The 15,907-nt window shown below is 45.4% G+C and overlaps 1 pseudogene; it reads right to left on the bottom strand.

The window, feature by feature from the left end:
- Positions 1-5,384: 5,384 nt before the first annotated feature.
- Positions 5,385-15,907, bottom strand: LOC140204016 (uncharacterized; annotated as a pseudogene).

Raw genomic sequence — 15,907 nt, forward strand, 5'->3', positions numbered from 1 at the left:
ATATATATATATATATATATATATATATATAAAATAGTTAGATTAAAAATAATGCAAAACATAATATACTGGTACATAAAAATAAGTGGGATAGTGCTCATGGGTTTAATGTCCATTTAGGAATCGGATGGCAGAGGGGAAGAAGCTGTTCCTGAATCGCTGAGTGTGTGTCTTCAGGCTTCTGTACCTCCTCCCTGTTGAGAAAAGGGCACAGCCTAGGTGATGGGGGCTCATAATAATGGATGCCACCTTTCCAGGCACTAATCTTTGAAGATGTCTTGGATGCTATGGAGCTGACTAATTTTACAACTTTCTGTAGCATCTTTCAGTTGTGAAGTAGACTCCGCCCTCTCATTTGGTCCATTTCTGTCACCACCCTCCCCTCTATCAATCTGTCTCCATCTGTGGAGACAGTCTATCTACTGGCATCTCTTATAAAGCCACCGATTCTCACAGGTACCTGGACTATACCTCTTCCCACCCTGTTACTTATAAAATGCCAATCCCCTTCTTTCAGTTCCTCATCTTCACTGCCTCTGCCATCAGGATAAGCCTTTTCATTCCAGAACTAATGAGATGTTCTCCTTCTTCAAAGAAGGGGGCTTTCTTTCCTCCACAACCAACGCTGCCCTCACCTGCATCTCTTCCATTTCACATAATTCTGCTCCTATGTCTTACAATCTTACATGTCTTCCCTCACCACATCCTCCCACCACCCCACCAGGGATAGGGTTCCTCTTGTCCTTACCTACAACCCCACTAGCCTTTGCATCCAGCAAATAATTCTCTGTCACTTCCACCATCTCCAACAGGATCCAATCACCAAGCACATCTTTCCCTCCCCAAACCCCACCAACACTTTCTGCTTTCCATAGGGATCGCTCCCTACACGACTCCCTTGTCTATTCATCTCTCCCCACTTACCTCCCTCCTGATAGTTATCCTTAAAAGCATAACAAATGCCACAGCTGCCCTTACACCTCCTCCCTCACTACCATTCAGGGTCCCAAACATTCCTTCCAGGTGAGGCGACACTTCACCTGTGAGTCTGTTCAGGACATCTACTGTATCTAGTGCTCCCTGTGTGGCCTCCTGTAAATTGGTGAGATCCAACATAGATTGAGATCGCTTCACCGAGAACCCATGCACTGCCCAGCATAAAATGTGGGATCTCCCTGCAGCCACTCATTTCAATTCCACTCCCCATTCCCATTCCGACATGTCAGTCCATGGCCTCCTCTACTGCCATGATGAGGCCACACTCAGGTTGGAGGAGAAACATCTTGTATTCCACCTGGGTTGCCTCAAGCCTGACGGCATGAACATCGATTTCTTGAACTTCTGCCAAATACACACCCCTCATCATTCCTGTTTTCCTCTCTCACCTTATCTCCTTACCTGCCCATCACCTCCCTCTGGTGCTGCTCCCCTTCCCTTTCTTCCATGGTCTTCCATCCTCTGCTATCAGATTCCCCCTCTTCCAGCCCTTTATCTCTTTTACTAATCAACTTCCCAGCTCTTTACTGTAATATTTCAAGTGTGAATGGCTTGATGAAAAGTGTGGCCACACTGTGATGTCATTTGGGGGAGACAGAGACGTTTTTAGGAGACTGTGCCTTTAAGAGGTTGTATCAACGTGTTTGTGTGTGTCAGGAACCCCCACCCAGCAGTTCTTTTTCTCTCTTCCTTGGTCCTTTGAAAAATATGTGAAAGCTTTTCATGTTTATTTTAAATTTTGTAGTTACTCGCACTTTTTTTGGGTTTGTGTTGTTTGGCTTATGGAATTGATATTAGAGAAACAGATTTCATACTGGCCAGTTGTAATCTAGGTGGAAATTTGTGCATCTGTATTCTGGACATGAGATGCCCATATTTCTGAGGGAAATGGGCATTTGCAGGAAATTGCTCTTTAGTAGATAATTAAGTTGGGAATTTGAAATTAACAAGTTTGGAAAGATTTGAATATTTCTGAGAGCAATTCTAAAAGTTGCTTTACTAATAAGACTGCTTTCTTTTATAGAACATAAAAGAGTCTGTCCAAGACAATATGACAGTTTGATTTTGAGTTTGGGATTACTTGGAAAATTGTTTTGATGCAATCAGTGTTTTGTCATGTAAATTGCAAATGGAAGAAGGTAAAGAGTTTTCCCAGGGAACTCTACTTTAATACAGTTACGTGGATGACCTCCCATTGACCTTCCCAAGCAGGGAAACCTGTGAGCAGGACTCCCTTTACCTTTTGCATAAACTAGCTAAGGAAGGTCATAATCATAACGTATCACAGCAGAAGCCAGAGTTTCTACAACCAGAAGTTATTTATCTGGGACAATACCCCATTGCAGGATGGAAGGTCATTGGTTAAGACTTGGATTAAAGAAATAGTTAAAGTCATGCCACCAATGATTCAAACAGAAATGAAGCATTTCCTGGGAATGACTGGGTATGGTAGACAGTGGATTTTAGATTATGCCACTATTGTTAGGCACCTCCAGAAAATATATTTTCCCAGTCAACCTGATCCGTTATGCCCCGGAAGCCGAGGCAGCACTTGGAAGTATAAATGAAGCAATTATATCCTCCCCAGATTTGGGCCTCCCAGGAGTTTCAGTGTTTTGTTCAGATCTTTTTGACTCGGATTCAGAAGGAAAGACAAAGGCTGTCTGTTCACTTCAGTGCTCAGGCCCAATAGAGGTGGAAGCCTCTTGCCTTGCTGTTCAGCACATGCAGTCTCAATCATCTTACTCATGTCCACATCACACATTCAGTGTAAACATTCACATACCGAACAAATAGACGAGGACAATAAATCAGCAGATTATACTGCAAAAGAGGCAGGAATTAGGCAAATGTTGTGCCAGAAACAAGCAGCCCATTCAGCTGGCCCTAATGACACTCCCACTGTGGAGGACATACAAGCATACCAGCCGACCGCAAGGGTAAAGTGGTAAACACTGACTTGCAAGCAGCATGATGGTATGTGGCTTCACCCTTAAAGATTCACTGTGGCCCCAGGTAAATTGGAACTGTGGAATGCCTGATCTGTTCACAAGTTCACACATGCGGGCAAGAGGGGGAGAGTTAATTAAACAAACCAAATTTACCCATTTCACTGGTAACGTAAATAAAGTACGTAAAGCCTTGTGGGTGAATCAACTTTCAGTCAGAGGGCCAAGTGGAAAGGACAAACAAAACGATTTAAACATAAACTTAGCAAAATATGTGAGGAAACTGTGAAAGCAGGTGCTGCCTTTGGTTCTAATGAATATACAAGCCACTGCTAACAGAACCATTGGCTTGTCTCCACATCAATTCATAATGGAACAGCCCTTGTGCTTGGCATTAGATGCACCACTGGGAGTTAAGCAGATCAATGTACATAACCTGGACATGAGTAGTCTGAGCTGTTGTTTTGCCTGAAAAAAAAGCATTACCAGTTATCGTCAACCATTTGCAAAGACTGAGCGCTGTGTCATCGAGCTCAGAGATGCAGACATTTAAAAAAATTGTTTAGAAACTCGATTTGAAGGACCAGTTCAGGTATTGCTGGTTCTAATACAGTCATCAAGGTAAGAGAAAAGATTCACACTTCTCACTGTAAGAAGGTGTCTAATGGTGTGAAAAACATGTCAAACCACTGAGATTCTGTGTGACAGTGGTTGGGTTAGCCTTTCTCTTTTCTCTGACAGATGCAATTGCTACAAACACTTTCTTACAAATGTGCAAACAGGACCAATGTCCTTAGCTGCTGGGTTTGTATGGATATCGAGTCTCATGTGGAAATGGGTGTGCCCTTTTATGGAACGGGGATGAAGTGTTACTTTAAATAGCCCAAGCCCTCTGCCCTGGATACGTTAGAACAATGATGCTGGGACTCAGAGACATAAACCCCTTCTTCCCCTTAGCAGTACAGCCAGGATGTCACTGGGGACAGATGGGGATATAAATTTGGAAACAAGTGTTTTAGAGGATGGTATATACCTCTGTAATACAACACTAACTCCAGAGTAAAAGAACTTAGTGTTGTCCTTGGGGAAGGTAACTTGCCTATGGAATCAGTAAATCAGACAGGAACTGAATAGCAATGGAAAAGTTAGCAAATGAAATTGCATATGTTCCCAATCAATCCCAACAGACAATATCTAAACTGTTGGCAAAATTGGTGGCAGTTTGCACACTAGCATTGCAAAAATTAAAACACAAGGAAATCTGCAGATGCTGGAAATTCAAGCAACACACATCAAAGTTGCTGGTGAAGGCAGAAGGCCAGGCAGCATCTCTAGGAAGAGGTACAGTTGACATTTCGGGCCGAGACCCTTCGTCTAGTCCTGACGAAGGGTCTCGGCCCGAAATGTCAACTGTACCGCTTCCTAGAGATGCTGCCTGGCCTGCTGCGTTCACCAGCAACTTTGATGTGTGTTGCTTGCAAAAATTAAACAGATTTGGACTTTCTTTATCTAAGAAAGGAGGCATATGTACCAATTAGGCAAGAATGTTGCATTTACATGCCAGGAGAGATAACTCATTTTGCAGATCATTTCCGAGAGGCTACCAAAAAGATTAAGAAAGTGGAAGATGAGCTTCACAATTATAACACTCCAGGTAGAGGATTGTGGGTGACTGTCCTACATTACGGTATAATCATAGCAGTTATTCTTTTGTGGTTTGTGTGTAATATAGTAGGCATAAGGACCGTATATTGCAAATGGGTACCTGTTGATCCAGAATAGAAAAAGGAGATTTTGTGTAACTAGAGTTCTGAGACTGTGTCATTATATGAACGTCCAAAATCATTTTTATTACTGTACTCATACCTTAACAATTGTGTTTCGAAGATTATGGTGTTATCATGAAATGACAAAAAGGAGCAAATGTTAAAATATATCTGTAACACTGAAGTCTCTATGAATTTGTAATTTTTGTAAAAGGTAATGTAACAAATGGAACCTGTAGGATCCCAGGATGTTTTGTTGGTTTGGATGGGAGGCTTACAAGTTTGCATAGGTTTTATCAAGACATGCGTTTTATGACGGACGGTGGGTGTGTTCATGACAGGAACATTTTGACAACAGAAAATAGGACACAGCCTCTTCATGGGTCATTTGAAGAACAATTAACAGGAACTAGATAACAGATGAATGCTATTACAGAATGAAGCAACCTAATTACTGTTCTCTCCAAGTATAAAAGTGCTTTGAGACACAAGCTTGAAAACCATTATCTGGCATGATGTTGGAGCAAGTTTTCCCTTGCTAGTGAGTAATAAATGTGCAAAAATATGATCCACTCTGAATGTGTTGTAGTTTGTTTCTGTATGTTAGCTGAACGGTACATAACACAAGCTCACTTCATTCACAGAGAACAGATTTACTTATAATTGATGCAGAATACAATGTGCCTACTGTCCTCGGGGCAACAACCCCAAATGTGGCTGCCTGCAAACAAACCCCAAGGTGTATAATTTATACATTCTTTGATAATGAATGTACTTTGAATTTTTGAATGTGTCCAGTAACCAGGGTCCAAACCTGGACGTGATCAACAGCAGCAATAACTGCAGAATCAGCTCCTGCGGTCACTTGTGAATTCACCGCTCTCTCAGCACCTGCAGTGTTTAAATGCCCCACGTAAGTACTGCACATTTGCACTGTCCCTTTACTGTGAGCTCGCCGATGTTTCGAGAGGTGAGATGACTGAGAGAACTTCTTTCCACATTCAGGGCAGGTGAACAGCCTCTCCCCGGTGTGAATTCGTTGGTGCCTCAGAAGGTCAGACGACTGCGTGAATCCCCTCCCACACTCAGAGCAGATGAATGGCCATTCCTTGGTGTGGATTCGCTCGTGTGTACGCAGATGGTATGAACGAGTGAATCGCTTGCCACACTGACTGCATATGAATGGCCGCTCTCCAGTGTGAACTCGTTGGTGCGTCAGAAGGTCAGATGACTGAGTGAAACTCTTTCCACACTCAGAACAGGAGAAAGGCTTCTCTCCAGTGTGAGTACTTTGGTGTTTCCGAAGCTCGGATGACTGAGTGAATCCCCTCCTACACTTACATCAGATGAATGGACGCTCCCCAGTATGAATTAATTCGTGTGACTGCAGGTGGGACGATCGAGTGAACCCCTTGCCACACTGACTGCATATGAAAGGCCGCTCTCCGGTGTGAATTCATTGGTGCATTAGAAGGTCAGACGAACGAGCGGATCCCTTCCTACACTCAGAGCAGATGAATGGCTTCTCCCTGGTGTGGAGCAGCTGGTGTCTCTGTAGTCCGAAGGAATTCTTGAAGCCCTTTCCGCAGTGACAGCAGGTGAAGGGCCTCTCACCGGTGGGACTTTGCTGCCGATTCATCAGATTGCCAAGTGACTTAAAGTCTTTCCAGCAAAAGATTCTGCCAGGAGGTTGAATGACTGTTTGAATGTCCTTCCACAGTGAGAGCTGGTGGGAGTTTACTGGTGTTTCACCAAGTGGGATGAAAGAGTGAATCCCTTTCTGCATGCAAAGCAGGTTAATGGTCTCTCCCCAGGACAAATTTGCCGGTGTCTCATCAGGTTGGATGACCAAGTGAGTCCCTTTACTCTCTCGAAGCAGGGTGACAATGTTTCCCCGGGGCCTCAGTGATCAGTCAGTAAAAAGATGATCGAATTAACTACCTTACTCAAATGGAAACAGGTAGAAAGAAGATTTGAATATTCTCAGGATAATGGATCAAGTTTATCTCAGTCAAAAGAAGGAATGTTTCCTGGTGCAGAAACAAGGATGTGGAGAACACGTTCCCAGTCACAGATCAGGTGAGCTCACCTCCCCCAGCGTGACACACACGGTCTCTCGTTGCAGTGGGTGTTCCTTTCCCAATCTGCACTGGAGTGATCACTGCCCGCTCCTTCACAGACTGGAAGAAGTTACAAGGCCTCTCTGCAAATTGGTTCATGATCTCACACAAGTGGTTTCTCCGCTCCCCGCTGTAGACAGTGTCTCACTCCCCAATGTGTCACGGTCAGTGTCCTGCAACAGTCCTCACTGCCTGGGGTCTGAAGTGAAACAAACCAGCATCTCTCCTTCCATGTTCACAGGCCGATGATATTCAGGTGCTGGGGAGCAGAGTGGGGTGTAGACCTGCTGTGATATTCTGTCTGAGATACCCAGTCGCAATTCCTCCACCTTTGATGTCCTGTAAAAAGTTACAAAAATCATCAATAAGTACAGGGTAGTGACTCAGAACAAATCACTTTAATCTCCTGGGTCTCTCTGACACTGATTGTAACAGCTAAGAGAAGTTTAGATAGGTACATGGGTAAGAGGGAAAAGTAGAGCTACTAATAGATGGGTCTGGGCAGAAAACCCAGCTAGCATGGACTAGATGGGCTGAAGGACCTGTTGCTGTACTGTAGTGCTCTATGATTATCCTGCCTCTGGGTCAGGATCAGGGGCTTGTGTCCAGTTCCAGAGACTTGAGCACAAGACTAGGCAGAGAGTTCAATTAGGGCACAGTCAGATCACAGATCACTGCATAAAGATTAGAAATCCCTGGACAGAAACTTTTGAGATTCTCTGCCTGAGATCACGATGGAGGTAGAGCCAATGAACATACTCACAGGTGATATCAAAGCACCTTTGAGCCATATGGGAGCCGAGGAAGTGGACTTCTGCATTGCGAAGTCCTACATGAAAAACCAGCCTGATGATTAACAAGAGATCTGCTAATGGCGGGGACACTAAACAGGAAAGCAAGGACATGGTGGTAAGCGGCTCTATTTCATTAGGAGACTGAGGTGATTCGGTATGTCAGAGACTCCACCGAATTTCTGCAGAGGTACCCTAGACAGCACTCCAGCTGGCTGCATCACTGTCTGGTGGAGGAGTCACTGCACAGGATGGGCGAAAGCTGCAGAGGGTTATAAACTCAGCCAGCCCCATCAAGGAGCCATCCATCATCAGGGATTCCATCACCCAAAACACGACCTTCTCACATTGCACTGTCAAGGAAGCACAGGAGACTGAAGACACAGAGAGAGAGAGAGGGAGACAGAGAGAGAGAGAGAGAGAGACACAGAGACACACACACACACACACACACACACGGAGACTGAAGACACAGAGACACACACACAAAATGTTTTAGCAACAGCTTCTTCTCCTCTGCCATCAGGTTAGTGAGTGGACAATGAACCCATGAACACTATCTCACTATTTTCACCCTCATTTTGCACTCTTTATTTAACTTTATAAAACACCTTTTTAATTGTAATTTGTAGTTTATTTTATGCATTACACAATACACCTGCCACAAAAACAACAAGTTTCTTCACACACGTCAGTGGCGATAAACCTGATTCTGAAGTCTTTACAAATCATGGACTGGGCACCAGCTGGTCCATCAGGAAGGACATCGAGGGATCCGTGAGACTGTAATGTCATGGGGATCATGATTATCTGGAGTGACTGGAGCAGTCAGTGAGATTCCCCATCGAGGAGAGACTGAAAAGAGATGTTCAAATCGATGGGCTGGTTTTAGATGAGATTGAGAGAACAATGTAAGAAGGGGCAGTGTGAGATTCATCACTTTACCTCTGATCTCTTCCTTCGATGCATCTTCCCTGCACTGACTCCATTTATTTTGGTTCCTCCAACACAGAGTGCAGAACAGTACAGCAGATGAACAGCCCTTTATAATACCATCCTCTTGCACAGGATCCACCTGTCCCCATTCCCTGCCTTTCACATATCTCTCTAAACGTTCCAGTTGCATCCGCTTCCCATCACTGCCCTTGGCAGGCCATTCCAGGTACCGTAACATCTATTGAGCTCTCTCTTAAATGTACTCATGGACTCAACCTCGAGGGCCGTCTGGGGTGGACTCTTACCGCAGGCTGGGACGGAGATCACACTCATTTGCAATATTCCAGAAACCACCTCCCCAGGGCCTCGATACACTGAGTGGCTACATTAATAAGTACACCTGCTCATTAATGCAAACATCTAATCAGCCAATCATGTAATAGCACCTCGATGCATAAAAGCATGCAGACATGGTCAAGAGGTTCATTTTTTTTTTTCAGACCAAACATCAGAATATTTAAAAAATGTGCTCTAAGTGACTTTGACTGTGGGATGTTTGTTGGTGCCAGACGGAGCAGTCTGAGTATCGCAGAGACTGCTGTTCTCCTGGGATTTTCATGCACCCCAGTCTCTAGCGTCTGCAGAGAGTGGGGCAAAAATTTTAAAAAATATATCCAGTGAGCGGCAGCTGTGGGGATGAAAAAGCTTTGTTAAAGAGCGACATCAAAGGAGAATGGCTAGACTGGTTCAAGCTGACAGCAAGGCAGTAGTAACTCAAGTAACCACACGTTACTACAGTGGTGTGCAGAGGAGCATAAATATACACTCAGTGGCTACTTCATGAGATACAGGAGCTACCTAATAAAATGGCCACTGAGTGTAACTGCAGCATTCTATATTTAAATTATTTTGTCATCTTAATTGCACATTCACTTTCAGTGACATGTATAAAATCTCAGGTCTCTCTGAACAGCCTCACTTCTGAATCCGTGGCTATTTAAAAAGTAATCCACTGCCCTCCTTATTTCACTGAACTGGACGGCTGGCTGGTGGCGCAATGAGATCTGCACCAGACTCCAGAGCGAAGGTTCCTGAGTTCAAATCCAGGTCGGGCCACCCCCGAGCATGCTTTCCATCCGTGCTGGGTTGAGAGTCGAGCTAGCCACTCCGCCTCGTTTAAAAAAAACACAAGGGTCGAGTCAGGAACACTCATAAAGTGACCCAATTAATCCTGACTCCACGCGCCAGACAAGAATGGCTGACTGTCTGGTGCGACACGCTTAAAAAAAATTTTAAAAAGCTGAACTGGATGAGCTCATTTCGAGCCAGAGTCATAGACTTTGCCATGTGATATTTAGTTTGCCCACTAGAGAAAGCATCTCTGGTGAAATGGAGGAGGAGAAGATGGCGACGCGACGGCAGCCCACGCGGCCTCTCCGGTGGTGACGTCTGTTATCTGTCAAGTAGGGTACTGTGCACAATTCTGATTTGATGGAGACGGACGTGAGAGTACGGAGGAACATCTGAAAAACTTCTGAAATGCCCGCTTCGTTGCCTCTGCTACTGTGTGGTAACCGGAATCTCCAGAGCAGAAGGCCCCGAAATCCTCGGCTTTGCATGTTTCAGCGGCCGGGGCGAGGTCGAAGGTGCTCGGCAGGGGATGGCGCTTGGGAGGCTGGTTGGAAGCTCGAAGTTTTCAGACAGACGGACTCAATGTCGGCTGTGGTCGGCTGCTTCCAAGGCATCGGCAAGTTGACGGTGCCTGGAGGTTTATGGCAGGGAGTTTCTCCCTTTTGCCGCCTGCTTTCGGGGACTCGGAGTCGATTGACTCGGGGACTTTTGAGATTTTATTTACCGTGCCCATGGTTTGTTCTTCATCAAATTATGGTATTGCTTTGCACTGCTGTAACTATATGTTATAATTATGTGGTTCTGTCAGTGTTAGTCTTTGGTTTGTCCCGTTTTCTGTGATATCACTCCGGAGAAACATTGTATCATTTCTTAATGCATGTATGCATTTCTAAATGACAATAAAAGAGGACTGAGTGTTCTCATAATCTAAAAATGCTTATCGTCCAATCGCAGGCAGATCCCACTGGATACTCAGATGACAATGTGATCTGAGATAGGGATAGGACTGTCCTGGCACGCAAAGTCAGGTCCAGTGGACTGGCGGATGACATTGATAGTGAAATCCAACATTTAGAAGGTGGTTCTGGAATGCCTCATGAAGAGCGAAGGGCATGACAAGGCACAGTAGAAATCATATTTATCCACTTCAGATACTCACGTCACAACTGCTCATACCACTGGGTCAACAATGGACCTGCCCCAGTGCCACAGGTTTTGCACTTTATAAATAAAAAAATTCTCACACGGGTTTCACTGTCATTGTTGATATGACAGATAATCAACCAGTCAAACATTCTCACTCACACATATCCTGTACACTTGATCATTTTCTACACACAGTTGCCCTGTTCTGCACCACCGGCAACTGTGGATGCAAGACACTTGGTCCCAGATCATTGATCATGGCTTGTGAAGGGTTGGGGCCCCTGCAATAGAGTCATAGAAAAGAACAGCACAAGAAACAGGCCCTTCAGCCCATCTAGTCCATGCTGAAACTGCCTACTCCCACCGACCTGCACCAGGAGCATAGCCCTCCATACACTGACCATCCATGTACCTCTCCAAGCTTTGCTTAAATGTTGAAATTGAGCTTGCATTAACCACGTGCTGGCAGTTCGTTCCACACTCTCACAACCCTCTGAGTGAAGAAGTTTCCCCTCATGTTCCCCTTAAACTTTTCACCTTGCACCCTTAAACCATAGGCATTGGTTGTAGTTCCATCCAAACTCAGTGAAAAAAGCCTGCCTGCATTTCCCCTAACTACATGCTTCATAATTCTGTACACCTCCATTAAAACTCCTCGCTAATTTTTTTTATGTTCTAAGGAATAAAGCCCTTACCTATTCAATCTTTCTTTATAGACCCGGCAACATCCTGATAAATGTTCTCTGTACTCTTTCAACCTTATTTACCTCTTCTTGTAGGTAGGTGACAGAAACTGCGCACAATACTCCAAATTAGGCGTCACCAACATTTTATACAACTTCAGCATAACATCGTATCTCCTGTACTCAGTACTTTGGTATTTAAAGGCCAATGGGCCAAAAGTTTTCTTTATGACCCTATCTACCTACACTTTCAACAAATCATGGACCTGTATTCCCAGATCCCTTTGTTCTACCACATTCCTCAGTGCTCTACCATTTACTGTGCAAAACCTACCCTGGTTGGTGCTACTGAAGTGCAACTCCTCACATTTATCTGCATTAAATTCCATCTCAATTTTTCAACCCATTTTTTCAACTTATGCAGATCTCTCTGCAAGCCATGATAGTCCTCCCCCGCCCCCAATTTTGGTACCATCCACAACTTTGCTGATTCAGTTAAGCACAGTATCGGCCACATTGCTGATACAGATGACAAACAACAATGGACCCAACACTGATCCCCAAGACACTCCACTAGTCACAGGATTCCAGTCACAGAGACAACCACCTACCACCACTCTCTGGCTTCTCCCACAAAGCCAAAGTCGAATCAAACTTACTACCACATATTGAATGCCGAGCAACTAAATCTTCTTGACCAACCTCTCATGCAGCACCTTTTGAAATACCTTACTAGAGTCCATGAAGACAACACCCACTGCCTTGCCTTCATCAGCTTTCCTGGAAACTTCCTTAAAAAACTTGACAAGGTTGGTTAGACATGACCTACCACACACAAAGCCATGCGGACCATCCTTAAGCAGACCCTGTCTATCCAAATACATATATAAATCCAGTCCTCGGAATACATAGCAATAACTTGCCCACTACTGATGTCAGACTAACTGGCCTATAATTTTAGATTAGATTATGAGAACACTCAGTCCTCTTTTATTGTCATTTAGAAATGCATACATGCATTAAGAAATGATACAATGTTTCTCCGGAGTGATATCACAGAAAACAGGACAAACCAACGACTAACACTGACAGAACCACATAATTATAACATATAGTTACAGCAGTGCAAAGCAATACCATGATTTGATGAAGAACAAACCATGGGCATGGTAAATAAAGTCTCAAAAGTCCGCGAGTCGATCGACTCCTGAGTCCCCGATAACAGGCGGCAAAAGGGAGAAACTCCCTGCCATAAACCTCCAGGCACCGACAACTTGCCGATGCCTTGGAAGCAGCCGACCACAGCCGACACTGAGTCCGTCTGTCCGAAAACTTCGAGCCTCCGACCAGCCCCTCCAATACAGCCTTCCGAGCGCCATCCTCTGCCAAGCACCTTCGACGTCGCCCCGGCCGTTGAAACAAGCAAAGCCAAGGATTTCTGGGCCTTCTGCTCCGGAGATTCTGGTTACCACACAGTAGCAGCAGCAGCGAAGCGGGCATTTCAGAAGCTTTCCAGATGTTCCTCCGTACTTTCACATCCGTCTCCATCAAATTAGAATTGTGCACGGTCCCCTACTTGACAGATAACAGATGTCACCACCGGAGAGGCTGCGCGCGCTGCCGTTGCACCGCCATCTTCTCCTCCTCCACCTTTCCTGTTTCATGTTCAGAACCTTTCTTAAACAGTGGAGCAACATTGACTATCCTCCAATCCACTGGTACCTTTCCTGTCACTGAAGAAGGTTTAAATATCTCTGCTAGGTCCCTTGCAATGTCTGCACTTGCCTCCCTAGGGTCCAAAGGAACACCTTGCCAGGCTCTAGGGATTTATCCACCCTGACTTACCTCAAGACAGCAAACACCTCCTCCTCTGTAATCTGTACAGGGTTCATGAAGTGGATGCCTTTTTGCCTCCTGTTGTGTCCTGAGTAAATACAGATACAAAAGAAAAAAATGCATTTAAAATCTTCCTCATCTCTTTTGGCTCCACACATGAATCACCATTCTGATCTTCCAGTTCTTATCCCTTGCAATCCTTTTGTTCTTCACATATCTGTTGAATTCCTTAGGATTCTCCTTCACCTTGTCTGGTAGAGCAACCTCATGCCTTCTTTTTCACCTTAATTTCTTTCTCAAGTGTTCCTTGCATTTCTTTTCCTCCATTGGCACCCCATTTGCTCCTACCTGCCTATACCTGTTATGCACCTCCTTTTTTCCCTTAAGCAGGCCCCAATATCTCTTGAAACGAAGGTTCCCTCCACTTGTTACTTTATCTTTTATTCCGACAGGCACATACAAGCTTTGTGCTCTCAAAATTTCACTCTTGAAGGCCTCCCCCTTACCAAGCACACCTTTGCCAGAAAACAGCCTGTCCCAATTCACACTTGCCAGATCATTTCTGATACCATCAAAACTCGGTCTTTCTGCAATTCAGAATCTCAAACCGTGGAACAGACCTACCATTTTCCATATTTACTTTGAAACTAATGGCATTGTGATTGCCAGATGAAGTGCTTCCCTACACAAACTTCTGTCACCTGCCCTATCTCATTCCCTAGTAGGAGATCAAGTATCACACACTCTTTCATTGGGACTTCTACTTACTGATTAAGGAAACTTTCCTCAACATATTTGAAAAACTATTCCCTACAATAACAACCTTGTTTCTTCCAACAGTCTATGATCTCAACAAATGTGTTCGGCTAAACCCCGCAGACTGTAATATAGTCTGTAATTTACCCCCCGTTAACATGCTCATACCGTCTTATTTCTCAGTTCCACCCATAGCACTCACTAGACGAGTTGAGCCCTGTGACATTTTCCCTGACTAGTAACCCACCCTTACACCTTTAACCCCTCCCACTCTGTCACATCTGAAACAACGGAACCTCGGAATATTGAGCTGCCAGTCCTGCCCCTCCTGCAACCAAGTCTCACTAATGGCTACAAAGATCATGATTCCAGGTGCTGATCCATCCACAAGCTCATCTGCCTTTCCGACAATACTTCATGCATTGAGATATACGTAGCTGGGGACACTAACCGCACCATGCTCAACCTTTTTGTTCCTGACTCCTACCAACACCCATCTCCACAATCTCTCAACTAAATATATTGGCATTCTGGTTCCCATCTCCCTGCAACTCTAAACTCCACCTTCCAGCACTAGCAAACGTTCCAGCTTGAATACAAGTACCCCTCCAGTTCAGGTGCCAACTGTCCCTCCTGTACAGGCCCTGCCTTCCCTAGAAGAGAACCCAATCATCCAAAAATCTTATGCCCTCCCCCCTACATCAACTCCTTAGCCATGTGTTAAACTGTATACCCTTCCCATTTCTGGTTTCACTAGTACGTGGCACAGGTAGCAATCCTGAGATCCTGCCCTTTAAGTGGGCACCTAACTCCCTTTGCAGAACCTCCTACTCTTCCTACCCACGTTCCCATGTACATGGACCACGACTTCTGGCTGTTCACCCTCCCACTTAAGGATGCTGAGGACCCTGTCTGAGATATTCTGGACCCTGGCACCCGGGAGGCAAAATACCATCCGGAAATCTCGTTCGTCCACAGGACACCCTAACTAACGAACCCCCTATCAGCACAGCTCACTTCCTCTCCCCCTTTCCCTTCTGAATCACAGTCAGAATCGGTGCAAGAGACCTTCCCTCTGCTGGGTCACCACCCCAACAGTCTCCACAGTGATCATACCTGTTGTTGGGGAATGGCCACAGGAGTGGGTTGCCTCAGGGGGCTCCGGGGTCCTCCCAACCATTTCAAAGACGTGCCGGTTAGTAGGTGAACTGGTCGCTGTAAATTATCCTGTGATTAGACGGGTTAAACCGATGTGATTGTCGGGGCGGGGCGGCCTCGTTGGGCCGGGAGTGCCTGGTTCTCAATACATAAATAAACCGCAATTTCCTAATTTGAGGCCGGCGGCGACTCGAAGCACAGGGCAGGCGATGAGAGAGAGAGAGAGTGCGGCTCCGGTACCGGCCGCTCCTCCGTCCGGGACGCCGCCTCCCGATGTTCATTAAAGCCGCGACCCGCCGCTGGGTTCGAAACCAGCGCCGGACCTCTCGCCTGGTGACGTCACGTCACACCCCGTGCGCATGCGCGCTGGGCTCCAGGGCGGTGGATTTAAACAGCCTGTCTCTGATTTCAGGTTAACACTCACATGTTGTGAGTGTTGCTTTGACCCCGGCGTCTGCAGAGTATTTTCTGCTCACTGACTTCAGGTTTCCTCGCTGCTTTATGGTCTATTATTGCAAAGAATTAAGGGCCTGAGGGAAGATTGCTGTATCGGAGGGAAATGAGAAGCTGTTGTATTCTCTGTCTGACCAAGACAAGGCTTCCTTCCAGCACGACAGATATAGCGATCGGACCCGAAGC

The sequence above is a fragment of the Mobula birostris genome, chromosome 10 (assembly GCF_030028105.1).
Source record: "Mobula birostris isolate sMobBir1 chromosome 10, sMobBir1.hap1, whole genome shotgun sequence".
Lineage (NCBI taxonomy): Eukaryota > Metazoa > Chordata > Chondrichthyes > Myliobatiformes > Myliobatidae > Mobula > Mobula birostris.